The sequence below is a fragment of the Orycteropus afer genome, unplaced genomic scaffold, assembly GCF_000298275.1.
Source record: "Orycteropus afer afer isolate SDZICR_OR568_19922 unplaced genomic scaffold, OryAfe1.0 scaffold00712, whole genome shotgun sequence".
In the NCBI taxonomy this organism is placed as follows: domain Eukaryota; kingdom Metazoa; phylum Chordata; class Mammalia; order Tubulidentata; family Orycteropodidae; genus Orycteropus; species Orycteropus afer.
In genome coordinates this window covers 744,654-758,269 of record NW_006922299.1, presented here as the reverse complement: position 1 = coordinate 758,269, position 13,616 = coordinate 744,654, and the positions used below count along the sequence as shown (strand labels likewise).

At 39.9% G+C, this 13,616-nt stretch overlaps 1 pseudogene; it reads right to left on the bottom strand.

The window, feature by feature from the left end:
* Positions 1 to 2,370: 2,370 nt before the first annotated feature.
* LOC122151785 lies at positions 2,371 to 3,390 on the bottom strand (annotated as a pseudogene).
* Positions 3,391 to 13,616: the final 10,226 nt, after the last annotated feature.

Genomic DNA, 13,616 nt, shown 5'->3' with positions numbered 1-13,616 from the left:
ACCGCCAGCCTTCTGGTTAGCAGTGAAGTGCCTTAGGCACTATGCTACCAGAGCTCCCCTCTCAGTCCAGATAGCAAATTTTAACAAGGGGTAAAGAACAGGTTGGTAGTAAGTTTTGAAATCAGACAAGTGTGAGTCTTTAAATTTTTTTTTTCTTTTTCAAGATTGTTGTGGCCATTTGGGCTGCCTTGTATTTCCATGCAAAGTTTATTATCAGCTTCTCAGTTTCTGCAAAAAAAAAAAAAAAAAAAGGCAGTGAGGATTTTGAAAGGGATGGTGCTGAATCTGCAGATCAACAAGGGGAGCATTGCCATCTTAATAACATTGTCTTCCAATCCAAGAACATGGGAGGTCTTTCCATTCACTTAGGTCTTTTATAATTTCCTTCAATTGTGTTTTGTAATTTTCAGTGTATGTTTCTTTAGCTAAATTTATTCCTGAGTATTTTATTCATGAGTGTTTTTCATGTTATTGTAAATGGTATTGATTTCTTAATTTCATTTTTGGATTGCCTGTTGCTAGTGTATAGAAATACAATGGATTTTTGTATAAGGATCTTGTATCCTGCAACTTTACTGAGCTCATTAGTTCTAGTTTCAGGGTTTATTTATGGGTTCCTTAGGATTGTATCATTTGCTAATGTGATCATTTTACTTTTTCTTTTCAACTTTGAATGCCTTTCATTTCTTTTCCTTGCCTAGCTGCCTTAGCTAGAACTTCCAGTACAAGGTTGAATAGAAGTGGCAAGAGTAAATATCCTTGTGTTGTTCCTGATCTTAGAGAAAAACCATCCAGTCTTTCACTATTAAATATGATACCCCTATAAGTGTTGTGCAAACACCCTAGAAGGAAGTTCTCTTCTATTCATAGTTTGCTGAGTGTTTTTTTTTTTTTTTTTTTAATCATGAATGAGCATTGGATTTTGTCAAATGCCTTTTCTGGGTCTATTAAGATGATCATGGGGATTTTATCTTACATTCCATTAATATGGCTTTCATAAACTAAACCAAACTTGCATTCCTGGGATAAGTCACACTTGACCCTGGTGTGTAATCCTTTTTACATGTTGGTAAATTCAATTTGCTAATATTTTGTTGAGATTTTTTTTTGCATGTATATTCATTTGGGATATTGATCTGAAGTTTTCTTTTTCTGTGATGTCTTTGCCTGGTTTTGGTATCAGGGTAATACTGGTCTCATGGGATGAGGATAAAAAAGCAGTAAGAAGACATGAGAGTCTGAATTTAATTGCCTTATATGGATAGTCCACTGTGGAAGATAATTTTGCTCCCCAGGGGACACTTGACAATGTCTAGATACATTTTTATTGTCATCACTGGGAGGGTGCTATAGCCACCTAGTGTGTAGAGGCCAGGGAAGGTATTAAACATCCTACAATGCATAACACAACCCCCTACAGCAAAGAATTGTCCAGTCCAAAATGTCAATAGTGCCAAAGTTGGGGAAACCCTGACCATAGATTAGATCTAATCTGTTGAAATCAAAAGGGAAGGAATATTTTAAAAAAATTTTACAGTAAATATCATGCATATATTAAGTGCCTAGATTTCTTTTTCATTGAGGAGAGAAATTTGGAGATACATAATAAAAAGAAAAATAGGTAGCAAACTTTAAATTCAAGATATATTACCAAATTTAACATAAGAGATTAGTATAAGACAAATAACGTTACTGGAAATAGGTCTTTGATGTTGTTGTTGTTATGTGTCGTGGAGTCGGACCTGACTCATAACCCTCCTTGGGTTTCTGAGGCAGTTATCACTACTGGGGAAGTAGATTGCCCCATCTTTCTTCTGAGGAGTGGCTGGTGGGTTTGAACGGCCAGCCTTCTGGTTAGCAGTCAAATGCCTTAGGCACTATGCCACCAGAGCTCCCAGGCCTTTGATAGGAAGCAATTAATTATTTTATACAGAGATTAATCCTTAAGGGCTAATAGGAATTAGGAAATTGATCAGACACTTTTTCTCTGCAGAGGGATAAATACTTAGAACACCTTAATTAAACACATTTTGTTTTAGGTTTCATTGTTGTTGTTGTTGTTGTTATGTGCCGTCGAGTCGGCCCCGACTCATAGCGACCCCTCCTTGGGTTTCCGAGGCAGTATCACTACGGAAGTAGGATTGCCCAACCTTCCTTCCGAGGAGTGGCTGGTGGGTTTGAACCGCCAGCCGTCTGGTTAGCAGGCAAGTGACTTAGCCACTATGTAAAGGTATTTAGACTTTTAACTTTCTTTTCTTTTTAGGCCAAAACTCTACTTTATTTCAGCATCAGTAACATCTTAGCCATCAAAAAAATTAACTCTACCATGGGCAACAGAAGAAGTCTCTACAACCAGTGAAGTTAAAAGCTCTAGCACCAGCCCACGGAATCAGGGAGCAGGTGGGCGTTTCCAGGGCAGTAGGTTAGGAAACGGTGGGGTTGGTGGTGGAGTGTGGGCTGGGACTGACTTCTGGGTGGACATCTGCTGCCAGTGACCTGCCCCAGCTTCTGCTCCATCTCAGTGAGCCTCTTCATGCTGTCCACCACCATATGCGTCAGCTCCACCTCCCAGAAACCCAGATAGTCATCTTGGAGACAGCCATGTTCACACCACCTGTGCCTTGCTACTGAAACCAGCCACTTGAGCACCTCTGGGAACTTCTCCTGCTTGTCTAGATGGGGCAGCTTGCTCTGCACATCCACCCGCAGCCCCATGCTCAAGTTGGATGGGCAGGTGAGGCTGTAGCCCAGGTGAGGGTTGCATATGAACACATAGTTCTTATTCTTGAAGAGTGTTTCAATCTGGGGGAGGCCATTGCAGAGGCTCCTTCATGGTGGGTCCCTTCTGCATGGAAATGACCTGAAGATGGTCCTCTTCATTGGTCCACACCAAAATAAATAAATAAATAGATAATAAAATTGTTGTGAAGTGATTCCAATTCATGGTGACCCAATGTGTTACAGAGTAGAACTGCTCCACAGGGGTTTCCTGGCTATAATCTTTAAGGAAGTAGATCACTAGGCCTTTCTGCCAGATGGGTTTAAACCACCAACCTTTAGGTTAGTAGTTGAGCACCAACCATTTGTGCCACCCAGAAATCTTTGATCCACACCAGGAAGTTCTTATGTCCTTGTGCCAGATGCCATGAGATCTGTTGTGGGCCATGTTAGAGGCCAACAGCAGAGGTTGTTACATGGGCTTGTCTAACAGAAAGTGGTCATGGATGAGCTGCTGTTGCTCCGCCTCTGTCAAACCCTTGAAAATCTGCCTGACAGGTCTCCTGCAGGCTCAACAGGGCTTCCACCATGAGATTCGTGGTGGCGTGGTGCTGGGAACACCTGTGAGCTCAGCCCGTAGTTGGGGTCCAGGTGATCTATGGTTGACAGCATTGAGGTCTGTCTTGTGCTCCTTGTGGGTTTGTAGCCATCAGGCTAGTCCAAGAATTCCCTGACCATGTCCTATGACTCCTTGTTGCCTGCCATGTAGCCCCTAGTCATGATGTTCCGGTGACCAAGGTGTTCCACACTGGACTGAGTGTGGTTGTTGTGGCAGCTCAGGTTGAAGCTTGTCCTCAACAGGCAAGTGGCCCTTCATCGTGGTGTGACTTCTGAAAAGGGCATGGTAGCACCAGATTGTGGCTGGGGGTGGGGTCGGGGGGAAGGGAACGGGAGTACAGGCTTAACTTTTTCACTTTGTTTAATAGGTGATTCCAAGCTTCTAGAATGCATTGATACATACATCCCATGAGGACAGGGCTTTTTTGTGTTTGTTTGCTTTGTCTTGAGTGTTTTGCTTTCTAATGTTACCTCATCACATAAGACCAGTTGAAGTCAAATGAACTCTGACTCGTCACTCCTGTGTATGTGTGAATTGAGCTTTGCTTCATAGGGTTTTCAGTAGCCAGTTTTTCAGAGATAGATCTCCAAGCCCTTCTTCCAAGTTGCCCCTGGGTACACTCCAACCTCCAACCTTTTGGTTAGCAGCCAAGCGTCATTAACTATTTGTACCACCCAGGAACTCCTCATCTAGAAGAGAGATCAGCAGACTTGTTCGTAAAGGGCCAGATAGTAAATATTTTCATCTCTGCAGGATATTTAGTTTGTGTTGCAGCTATTCAAGCCTGCCATGGTATCAGGAAAGCAGCCAAATGACTGGGCCTGGCTGTGTTCCAGAAAACCTTGGTTACAAAATAGGTGATAGTGCCTCCATACACTACCACCTCCATTACCATGAGACCAGAAGACATGGATGGTGCATGGCCACCATTACTGAATGTTTTGCTCAAGGACTCAGTAGATGGCTCCCGATCAAAAGGGGGAAAAGAGTAGAACAGGACATCAAACTCATGGAAACCAAATTTACTCGATTTGTTGAGACTAGGAAAACTCCTGAGTTTAATGCCCAGAAATAATTTTTAAACCTTGAATGAAAACTACCCCCACAAAGCCATTGTTAAACTGAACAACAATTTAGCCTGCTTAATAATGTTTGCCTTAAGCATGACGTTCTTATAAAAATTATATGAGTATAAACTGACAACAGTCAAAATAAAGCACAGATAGGACCTTTAAAGGGCAGAGCCTCAATTAATGATGATGAAACAATACGGGTAGAAACAGTGAGAATGCTGACACAATGTGACCTATGTAGCCAATGTTGCTGAACTGTTCATGTAAAAATTGTGAGGTGAAACTGTTCATGTAAAAATTGATATATGTCTCATTGTGTATATTGCCACCAAAATAAATAAAATATTATTTAGAGACAAGCAAACAGATAGTGGGCCAGATTTGGCCTGCAAGCAGCATTTGCTCAACTGATCTAGAACAGTGCTGGTACTTACAAGACACTCCACAAATATTGGTTGAATGAGAACTTATTAGGGGTGCTTAGCATTTCAAAAGCATCACAAATCTAGCCTGACCATTGTCTTTGGCAATGAATGAGATACCAGGGCACGAACTGCTGCTAACGCTTTTCTGGGAGCCCTTGAGGACGATGTTGTGGCTGTTAGCTGCAGTCTTGTCGGCCCTGACTCTTGGTGATCTCAGGCACAGTGGAATGAAGCCTGCCTGGTCCTGCACCAGGCCCACGGTCAGTTGTAGATCAGACCCTTGTGCTCCGTGGGGTTTTCATCGGCTGATTTTCAGAAGTAGATCACCAGGCCTTTCTTCCTGGTCTGTCTTATTCTGGAAGTTCCACTGAAAACTGCCCACCCTGGGTGACCCTGCTGGGATTTTAAAACACCAGTGGCATAGCTTTCAGCATCATAGCAACCTGCAAGCCACCACAATATGACAAACTGATAGGCAGGTTGTGGCATAAATAACCCTAGTTTAAAGGAGCTCTGGTGGTGCAGTGGCTACAGCATTTGGCTATTAACCAAAAGGTTGGTGGTTCAAACCCACCAGCCACAATATGGGAGAAAGTTGAGGCAGTTTGCTTCCATAAAGATTTACAGACTTAGAGACCCTGTAGGACATTTCTACTCAGTCTTACAGGGTCACTATGAGTTGGAATCTACTCAATGGCAGTGGATATATGAGTATGTTAGTTTAAGCTTATGCCAGTACATCTGCAGGACAAATTCCTAAAACAGAAACTCCTAGGTCAAACAGTGTGTGAATTTTGATAACTGTCAAATTATTCTTAGAAGTAGTATTAATTTATACTTATATGAAGAGATTCCTGTTTCCTCATATCCTCACCAACATCGTATTGTTATCAACATAGTAAGTTATCTCACTAGATGTATCTTTACCAATCTAGGTGGAAATGTTATCTCAGGTAGTTTTAACTTATTTCCATTATTGTGAATAAAATCAAGCGTATTTTCATATATTTAATGGTCATTGGCTTTTGCTTTCTGTGAACTGTGTGTTTATCTGTGATAGATTATTGTACAGCAAATACTCACTGTCTTCCCCTTCTCATCATAAAAGAAAGCTATTTCCTTGCCCCGTTGATGTTGGCTTATCCATGTAAATTGCTATGGTCAATAGAATGTTAGCAGATGTGACATGAGCAAAGAAGGCGTGAAAACATGCCTCTGTGGTTGAACTTACCCTCTTGCCCATCTGCCATCACCATAAGAAGAATATGTCTCAGGACTCATGGTGAGTGACCCTGTGTGTGTCAGAGTAGAACTGGGTTCCATGGCACTTTCAGTAACTGATTTCTCAGAAGTAGACCACTAAGCCTTTCTTCTGCGGCTCCTCTGGGTGTACCCAGTCCTCCAACATTTCACTTAACAGCCAAGCTATTAACTATTTGCATCACCCAGGGCCTCCTTCCATCCTTGCACTTAATTAACCAGTTAAATCAACTCCAACTCAAGGTGACCCCATGTGGGTTTTCAATGGCTGATTTTTGGTAGCCCATTATTCCCAGAAGACAGCTAGATGCTGGAGGCAGAGCTGCCCCAGCCGACCTCCAGACCTGTTGACAAAAGTAGAGCCACCCCAGATGACCAGCAGACTCGTGAATGAGAAATAAATGTTTAGTTTTCTATGCTACTGAGTTTTAGAGGAGCTCTGGTGGCATAGTCCCTAAGGCACTTGACTGCTAACCAGAAGGCTGGCAGTTCAAACCTACCAGCCACTCCTTAGAAGGAAGGTTGGGCAACCTACTTCTGTAGTGATATCGTATAGCCTCAGAAACCCAAGGAGGGGTCGCTATGAGTCGGGACCAACTCAACGGCCCATAGCAACAATGAACAGCAACTGAGTGATTAAATACACATCATATTTTTGGACAAAATGACTCAATGTCATTCTTCCTTAAATTAATCTCTATATTTAATGCAATCTCAATAATGACCCCAGGGATTTTGGGGAGAAATAGATAAGGTGAATCTAAAATTCATATGGAAAAATCAATAAGTAAAAAAAAAAACAGAGTTTACCCTGGAATATAAGCGTTATGAGAGGGAACTGTTGTTGTTGTTAGATGTCGTCAGGTTGGTTCTGACTCATAGTGGCTTTATGTAGGACAGAATCAAACACTACCAGTCTTGTGTGATCCTCACTGTCAGTGGTATGTTTGAGCCCATTGTTGCAGCCACTGTGTCATTCCATCTCATTGAGGGTCTCCTTTATTTATTTATTTTTTTGCTTATCCTCTACTTTACCAATCATGATGTCTTCCTCTAGGGACTTGTTGTTGTTGTTGTTATGTGCCGTCAAGTCGGCCCTGACTCATAGCCACCCCTCCTTGGGTTTCTGAGGCAGTATCACTATGGAAGTAGATTGCCCCATTTTCCTTCCGAGGAGTGGCTGGTGGGTTTGAACCGCCAGCCTTCTGGTTAGCAGTCAAGTGCCTTAGACCCTCCTAATACCATGTTCAAAGTACATGAGACAAAGTCTACCATGTTCAAAGTACATGAGACAAAGTCTGCCATCCTCACTTCTAAGGAGCATTCTGGCTGTACTTCTTCCAAGAACAGATGTGTTCATTGCTATGGACGTCCATGGCATAGCCAGTATTCCCCCCCCCCAACACCATAATTCAAAGGCTTCCATTCTTTTTCAGTCTTCCTTATTGTCAAGCTTTTGCATGCATATGAGACGGTTGAAAAATACCATGACTTTGGTCAGGTAAACCTTAGTCCTCAAAGTGCATGTGAGAGGGAACTAGCCCCATTAAATATTAAAATATTGCACAAGTATACTCATTAAAACTTGTGCGTGAATAAAAGTATCAATTGAACACATGAGCAATTTCAAAAGCAGGTCTAAGTACACATGAGAAGTAACATTTCATATCAGTGTGGAAAAGATGGATTGACTAATAAAAGATGTTGGAAGCATTGAAAAATATCTAGAAAAATGTTTGTGGGATCTATCTCTACCTCATATCTTACAAATATAGATAAATATGAACATATACTATTCAAATATAAATAAACATATGATATACATTTAAATAAATTAGTAGCATGTGATATGCAAATACAAACATGTACTTAGCATATTTCAATGTAAACCATGATATCATAAAACTGTTGGGGAAAAACACAGAAGCCTTTTCGAAAAATAATTTACTCTCTTGTGACATTGTAGTTAAAGCATTGGGCTGCTAAGCAAAAGGTTGGTGGTTCAAACCCACCAGCTGCTCTGCAAGAGAAAGATGAGGCTGCTTCTATAAAGATGCACAGCCTTGGAAACCCTATTGGTGCCACTGCAGTTCCACTCTGTCCTATAGGTCACTATGAATTGGAATCGACTTGATGGCAGTCTTTTTGTTTGTTTGTTTGTTTTTGTTTTGATTTGCAGAAAGACATTCTAAGTAACACATCATTTTTTTTTAATGATTGATAAATGAAAAAAAATATTTTCATGGCAAGAAAATACTACAAGCAAAATTAAGAGACTAGTACAAAATGTCAATTTATATCATATTCAGACAGATATGTCTCCTATAAAATATTTTATAGATAGCAAGAAGATAAAGATAAATTTTTCAGAGAAAAATTAGCAAAGAATACATCAGTTAGCAAAAAAAAATCAGTTTTCGTTAAGTTGATTCCAACACATGATGACCGTGTGTGAGAACAGAATGTTGTTCCACAGGATTTTCAGTGGCTGAATTTTTGGAAGTAGATCGCAGGCCTTTCTTCCGAGGTGCCTCTGAGTGGACTCAAACTGCCAACCTTTACATTAGCAGCTGAGCACTAACCATTTATACCATGCAGGGACTCCATCAGTTAGCTGTTGTTGTTATGTGCTGTCGAGTTGGACCCGACTCATAGCAACCCCTCCAAGGCAGTATCACTACGGAAGTAGATTGCCTCATCTTCTTTCTGAGGAGTGGCTGGTGGGTTTGAACCGCCAGCCTTCTGGTTAGCAATCAAGTGCCTTAGCCACTATGCTACCGGAGCATCAGTTAGCTACTGTCACATTACATTAATGCTGGGTAAGAAACCACCTAAAACTCAGTGTTGTTGTTATGTGCCGTTGAGTCGACCCCGACTCATAGCGACCCCTCCTTGGGTTTCTGAGGTTGCTTAACTGTTTGTGCCACCCAAGGACTCAAAAATTTTTTTTTCCTTGTATAGATTTTTGCATTTCTTATTAGGTTTATTTCCAGGAATTTCTTTTCTTTTTTTGGTCACTGTAGCTATTGTAATTTGGTGCTTCCTCTCCAGTATATCTTCAAATTGGTTATTGTTTATTCATGTGAAAGATATTACTTTCTGTATGATAATTTTATACTTAGAAATTTGCTAAAATTCCATTTTTTGTAATAAATTTCCAGTTCATTCTGCTGTATTTTCTAGCCAAGAAAAAAAAATCATTTTATCCATAATTAATACTTCACCTCTTCCTTTCCAATTTTTATACCTTTTGATTTCTTTCCCTAATTGTTTTGGCTAAAAAATTTTTAATGTAAAATAACAATTGTAATAAATATCCTTGTCTTAGTTTTCATGGAAATACTTACAGCCTTTTTTCATATAGTATTATGCTTACTTTTGGTTCTATTTTACTATGATAAGGAAGTATATTAATCAATTTATATTTTCTGAATAGTTCTTTTAAAAATCAAGAATGGATGTTGAATATTATCTCAGACTCTATAGAAATTGTTACCAATTTGTATTGTATTATATATATCCCCTTTTCTTATGATTTGTTAACTTAATTTTCCAAACAAGTGTTTACAGTACCAAATTTATAAGGTGGAATCATACACTGCAATCTCCAAGGATTTAGCTTCTAGCCCCTCACAGTCACCCAGTTCTAATCATGGTTTTAGCTGCCAGCAGGCCACACCCCTAGGGAAACTCCCTTTCAATGGATTGGCTGCTCAAAACATATACATCTGATCCCGTCATTGGAACAACCCACATCACAATTGCTTAAACCACACAGAATTGTGGTCCAGCCAAGTTGACACACAGCTCCAACTATCACGGCCAGTTTCTCCTGCAGATTACCCAATGGCATTGAGGCTGACGGTAGTAAGAGACAGAGACAGGTTCTAATTTGTCTTTGCTTTCACCCATGGTCTTTTACCCATGCTCACCTTCTAATTGCTGGTCCGGCTGACTGTTAGTGACTTGATGCTCAACATTAGATGCAGAGACAACCACCTTGTGTGGAGTGCTCCATTACTTCCACAGCTGCATGAAGTCTAATCCTTATAATAAGTCCTTCACTCCATATCATGCATTTTATTTCTTCTCTGATGGAGCCCTGACTGATATAGATATTTTCTTAGAGAATATTTTACTTCTTCTTATAAATGACCTCAGAAATCTGCTGGTACCCTGTCATTTGGTACAGAATCATCAAAATTTTGCATATTTTGTGCCATAAGGTAAACATGAATATTCAAATGTGACTGAATCCTCTTGAGAAGAATCTCATTGTCTTTCAAGTGCTTTTCAAGTGAATTATTTCTTCTGAGGGAAAGTGGTTTCCAGGATGGAAGTTACTGAAATTGTTCATGATGTATATTGATCTAGCAATTCTAATAATCAGATTTCAGTTAAATTACTACACGGCTGTCCCGGGAGACTGTTGGTCAAATTCCCTCTTGTGGACATTTAAATTGCTCAGAATTGCTCTAATTTGCCTTAACACTCAATATACTATTAGCGATATTTTTCCTACTCTTGTGGAAAACAAATGGAACTGGAAATTTGGACTTTTGTCTCTTGTTCTGAGTTACACTGTGTACATGTCCCCAAAGACCGTTTATATATATTGCAATGAATGAATCGTGTGCTACTTAAATATTCCTGTGAAAGTTGTCTCTCAGCCTGGAGCTGGTGTCACCTTGCTATATAATGATGCTGCTTTTGCATGAGAGAGGGACCTAACAATTAGACCTCTTGCCCACAAGGTAAAAGAATTATATTTGACTGATAACGTAGCCCACATTTTTGCCACCTACTTATGTTCTTTGAGGAAGTCATCCTGTCATGGGCAAAACCCTCAGGTTTCATTTCCCAGGGCATCTCCACCTTGGCACTATTAGCATTTGAGGCCTGGCAATTCTTTGCTGTGGGGGCAGGCATGTACATTTAATATGTTTAGAAGCAAGCCTGACCACCATCACTAGATGGCAGTAGCAACCTGCCCCCCCACCCCTAGTTGTGACAACCAAAAATGTCTGCTTGTTGTTGTTGTTATGTGCCGTCGAGTCGGACCCAACTCACAGAATATATCAGAGGATGGTAAACACATGGAAAATATGAAAGAAAGGATAAAAGACATGGTATACAGAGCATGGAGACTAATATACAACTAATCAGAATTACAAATAGCAAAGATAGTGAATGTGCACAGGTAATACCACGAGAGATTATGAGAAAATAAAATCACAGGACAGTCGCATTCTGGAATATAGATGCAAAATACTAAACGAGAAATACTGAGTTTAATGAGGAAATATAAAATAGTTTTAGCATTTAGGAACCAATCAGTGTAATCCACATTAGCAAGAAAATATTAAAATACCATACATTAACTCAGTAGATGCAGAAAAAGCATTTGAAAAACAATTAGCATCATTCATGATTTTTAAAAATTACCCAAATATGTTTTAAATATTAGACTAGAAGGGAACTACCTCAAGCTAATGAAGGCATCTGTTAGGCAGAAAGAAATGAAATTGCTGGATTTGAAGTGAAAAATAGTCAAATGTCACCAATACAAACCCACTGCCATGGAGTCGAATCTGACTCATAGCGACCTCTCCTTGGATTCCCGAGGCAATATCACTACGGAAGTGAATTCCCCCACCTTCCTTCTGAGGAGTGGCTGGTGGGTTTGAACCACCAACTTTCTGGTTAGCAGTCACATGCTTTAGGCGCTACACCACCAGAGCTCCCCAAAGTCACCAGCCTTATGATATTCAACCTAATACATAAAAAGCTGCAGGAAATATCATATGCCCATGGAAGTAGCAGTCAAGAAATCAAATGATGTATTGCACTGGGCAAATCTGCTGCGAAAGAACTCTTTATAGAGTATTAAGATGTCACTTTGAAGACTGAGATGCACCTGACCCAAGTCATAGTATATTTAGTCACCTCATATACATGCAAAAGCTGGACAATGAATAAGGAAGACCAAAGAAAAATTGATGCGTTTGAATCATAGTACTGGCAAATAACTATTGAGTATACCATAGACTGACAGACGAATGAACAAATTTTCCCTGGAGGAAGTTCAGCCAGAATGCTCCTTAGAAGTGAGGATGGTGAGACGTCATCTTATGTACTTTGAACATGTTCTCAGGAAGGACAGTTCCTGGAGAAGGACATCATGCTTGGGAAAGTTGAGAGTCAGTGAAAAAGAGGTCCTCAATGAAATGGACTGACAAAGTGGCTGCAACAATTGGCTTAAGCATAGCAATGACTGTGAGGATGGCACAGGACTGGGCAACTCTTCGTTGTGTTGTATATAGAGTTACTGTGGGCCAAAGCCAACTTGATGGCACCTAGCAACAAAAATTTGGATAAAAAGGAAATGTCCTATATTCATCACAACTTACATAAAGTTATATGCAAGTTGAATTAAAGAACTAATGAGAAGGACAAAACGACTGAAATTTATATATATATAAATATATAAATATAAATATATATATGTGTATATATATATATATATATGTGTGTGTGTGTGTGTGTATATATATATAAACCCCATGGCCATTGAGTTGATTACTACTCATAGCACCTCCATGGGACAGAGTAAAACTGCCCCATAGGGTTTCCAAGGCTGTAAATCTTTACTGAAGCAGACTGCCTCATCTTTCTCCCACAGAGCAGCTGGCGCATTTGAACCACTGACCTTTTGGTTAGCAGCCAAATGCTTTAACCAAGGTGCCACCAGAGTTCCATATATATAATAAGAATATTATTCTTATCTCAGAGTAGGGCAGGATTTCTTAAACAAGAAATAAAAATCACAAAACCCTAAGAAAAGCATTGATAAATTTGAGATACATCCTTAGCCTCAAAAGACTTCTGTAAAGTTCATCATAAAAATTATGAAAAGAGAAGCCATATAGTGTAAGGTGATATTCACAAAACATATTAACAGTCTTAGAATTATATCTAAAATATATAAAGAACTGAAATAACAATCAATAAGAAAGAAGACAAACTAAAGGAAAAATTAGCACCGAACTTAAGCAGACATCTCACAAAAGAGAACATCTGAGTTGGAAATGAACATATGGAAAGAACTACAACCTCATTAGCAAGCAAGGAACTGCAAACTAAAATGACAATGAGATGCAGCTACACACTAAACCAAAAACCAAACTCACTGCCGTCAAGTTGGGTCTGACTCCTAGCAACTCCTTCTTGGGTTTCCAAGGCAGTATCGCTATAGAAATAGATTGCCTAATCTTTCCAAGGAGTGGCTGGTGGGCTTGAAACACCAGTCTTCTGGTTAGCAGTCAAATGCCTTAGCCACTATGCTAGCGAAGTTCCTAGCTACACACTAGATGGGCAAAAATCAAGTGGAAAAATAGCAAACATTGTTGAAAGGTATGTTGTTGTTGTTATGTGCTGTCGAGTCAGACCCGACTCATAGTGACCCCTCCTTGGGTTTCCGAGGCAGTATCACTACAGAAGTAGATTGCCCCATCTTCCTTC